This window comes from Medicago sativa, chromosome 3, assembly GCF_051527215.1.
Source record: "Medicago sativa cultivar Bolivia chromosome 3, Bolivia_mono, whole genome shotgun sequence".
Taxonomy (NCBI): Eukaryota; Viridiplantae; Streptophyta; class Magnoliopsida; order Fabales; family Fabaceae; genus Medicago; species Medicago sativa.
In genome coordinates this window covers 59,223,367-59,226,771 of record NC_140751.1, presented here as the reverse complement: position 1 = coordinate 59,226,771, position 3,405 = coordinate 59,223,367, and the positions used below count along the sequence as shown (strand labels likewise).

The 3,405-nt window shown below is 31.9% G+C and overlaps 1 long non-coding RNA gene across 1 annotated transcript; it reads right to left on the bottom strand.

Annotated features, from left to right (window-relative positions):
- Positions 1-1,279: 1,279 nt before the first annotated feature.
- On the bottom strand, positions 1,280-2,618 carry LOC146938677 (uncharacterized). Its single transcript, XR_015031390.1, has 3 exons — positions 2,482-2,618; positions 2,038-2,224; positions 1,280-1,565 (listed from the first exon to the last, which is right to left on the bottom strand). It is a non-coding gene; the product is annotated as an uncharacterized LOC146938677 (long non-coding RNA).
- Between the last annotated feature and the right edge of the window lie 787 nt (positions 2,619-3,405).

Genomic DNA, 3,405 nt, shown 5'->3' with positions numbered 1-3,405 from the left:
GTATATGTTACAAACTGCATTATTAACTTACGAACTTGTAATATTTGAATCTTAGATTTGATGTCAATGTATTATATGGATATTTATGCTTATATATTCTCACATAAATAAATATTTTAATTTGAGTTACTGCTTGATATTCTCATGCATGTAACTTTCTTTATTCTCTTAGTATTTACATTGTTTTATCAGATTTTAGTACGCAGCAATCATCATTGTCATTTACAACTAAAAGAACAAAATGATATACAAAAGCAAATAGAGGAAATTGTAAGTGTATGCCAATCTGAGATCTCAAAAATACTTAAAACTTTTATGTGTATTGGACTAATGGACATTTTTAAAACTTAAAAGACTTTTATATGTGTTTAGTCCCTGCAAATAGGGATCATTTGAAAATTTGTCCCTGTATTCTTTAATGCTGGCATTTTGCCCTGCCAAAATTTAATCATTTAAAATTTGGTCCCTCCCCCACTTAATTATTGCCACGTCACTAATTAGTTGACGTGGCATTGATGATTAGTGACCAATTAACAGAGCCACGTCAGCAAATTAGTGACATTTTAGTGATTAAGTGGGGGGAGGGACCAAATTTTAAATGATTAAATTTTGGCAGGGCAAACTGCCAGGATTAAGGAATACAGGGACCAATTTTTAAATGACCCCTATTTGCAGGGACTAAACACATATAAAAGCCAACTTAAAATTGTCATTTCAATTCAATATTCTCACAATTATTTTTTCACATTTTTTTCCACAGGTTTTACGTGATACACATTATAATCTTGCTAGTACATTTAATAAGTATTACACCATTGAATCTTTCACAGTCTATTCATATAAATAAATACATAAAACGGAATAGGGTAACATTTACTTCATAATTAATCAAGAAAATCACAATTGTTTCAATTTCAAAACAACTCCATGCTAAAATCCTGAGATCCTACAAACTCACATCTCTAACAAGCTTTCAGATTTCAGATATACTTCCCTCCAAAAATGCAAGCTTCTTGTGCAGCCGCACTTGATGATCAACATACTGTAAACAAATCCCTCTTAGCCTTGTTATCTTGAATTCTAGAGTTCCTGAATGTACAATCTTCAAATTGTTGCTTGTCCCATTCTTTCCTTCCTGTGTTGTATTCTGAAGAAAAAATATGTTTTTCAATTACCACCCATGGCTTGAAAAAAGACAGTAAAAAGGTTTCAAATGGAAAATCAATAGATTCATAGATAACATAAGCCGGCGAATCAGGCATTCATCAATGATTAAGAACTATACTACCTGCTAGTTGAGGATATTATGATGTAGTTTTGATTTGTTAGGAAGTCACAGCTTTTTGAAATCTTGTTCAATGTGCAACATAATGACACCCTGGTATTTATCTTGAACCATAAAGTCGGAAAAATGAAGATACTAGCTGGTACTTGAGTATGTTTGTATAAGAACTCTACAGCTGTTGATGGACATAATTCTTTATCGAGATTCCTGATCAATATCATACACATATTGCCTTTTCCTTCCAATTCTTTATTATCTTCCATGCTTTCGTCAAGGCAGACTAAATCAGAAAAATGAAAAACTGAGCAAAAGGTTTTGAAGATTTATACTACAGAACATTATCGTAAAAATATAAACAATTGCACACCGAATGAAAGCCAAAGTTGATGAATATGAAAATCAAGAAAATCACAATTTTAAATAATATTACGATTCAAAATATAACAGTACCCCTGAATTGTACCCTTTAAGAATATTCTTACAATGTCTTTCTTGCTCACTCGTCTTGCTTGTCCTGCCCATTTTACACTACTTATTTATCATACCCAACATTTACATTTTGAATCGATAAATTTATTTAGATATTTCAAAAACTTTAGCAGCACGTGACTTTCTCAACCGCCACAATAAAATCCACGCACTAGAACAGGAAAATTAGATGATATAAAATGGAGGAAAAATGAATAACTTGTGCTTTACATTTGGTGAAATATGGGGTGAACAATTAATTAACTTATTGCAGTTTTTATTACCTGGAGTTTGGTTTGAAAGCTTTGCATTACTTTCAGATGCTTTTTCAATGTCAAGGTCTGATGACAGATTTTGCTGGGCTCTCTTTCAGGAGATAGTTTTCAAGGGTTCCTTTAGCCCTAAAATGCAATCCCAAGCGTTACGCAACGTTGGCTTCTCATATGGTCCTTTGGCGCCAAACTTGAGTTTCTGTTAAAACCATGTTATCATATAAAATATAAACAATTGCACACTGAATAAAAGCCAAAGTTGATGAATAGGATAATCAAGAAAATCACAATTGTTCAATTTCAAAACAACTAAATGCTAAAATCATGAGATCCATCAAAAATTGTTTTGAATATAATATGGAACCCCACATCTCTAACAAGTTTTTATGCGAGCTCTAGGTTTAGGAGCCATATCGATATGCAATAATAAAAACATGTCACCATTAAGACACATACCTTGTGACATACTTAATCAAGGAAATTACACTCGATGGATCCACTAACTTTGTAGCAACAGATCTCCAATATACGATGCATCCACGCTGCATTTGATTCTTGACTGGCTTATCGATCTAAGCATAGAACTTGCAAAAAGTGGGTTGTGCGGATCAGGGAAATTGAAGAGAGGAGATTAGTTACATAGATTAGTTAAAAGGGGAAAAGGAGCAGCAATGGCTGCTGTAAGGGTTGGAGTTTGTATGTATCACCCTATTAGTGAAAACAGAGAATATATACAGGAGCAGCATTTTTTTATTTAACTAATTTAACTAATTTGGGCTTTGAATGTATTTGTGAAAAAGGTTGGAGTTTGACTCAATTCAACCAAATATAATTACTTAACAAATTTGGGCTTTGAATATATTTGTGAAAAAGGTTGGAGTTTGACTCAATTCAACCTAATATAATTACTTAACCAATTTGGGTTTTGAATATTTTTGTGAAAAGGGTAGGAGTTTGACTCAATTCAACCTATTATAATTACTTAACAAATTTGGGCTTTGAATATTTTTGTTTGAATATTTTTTTTTTTTTTTTAAGTTTTCTTTCCCATCTTACATACTTCGTACGTGTCTTTTAAATTTACTATTTGATCTCGTTTGACTTTATAATATATGAAGTGTAACTTACTTTTTTGCATTATACAATCCAAATTGTATTTACTCAGATTTTTTTTATCATAATGACATAAATTATTAAAATTACATAAATTAATTTGACATAAATTAAATTGACAAGATTTTTTTTTGGTCAGGTAGCCTAGTGGCTAGAATTCACCTTATAAGGTGAATAAGTGGGGTGTCCGGGGGCCCCTGCATATAATAATGCATTGTCCTACCAACTGAGCTATGCTCACGGGAAAAATTGACAAGAATTTATCAC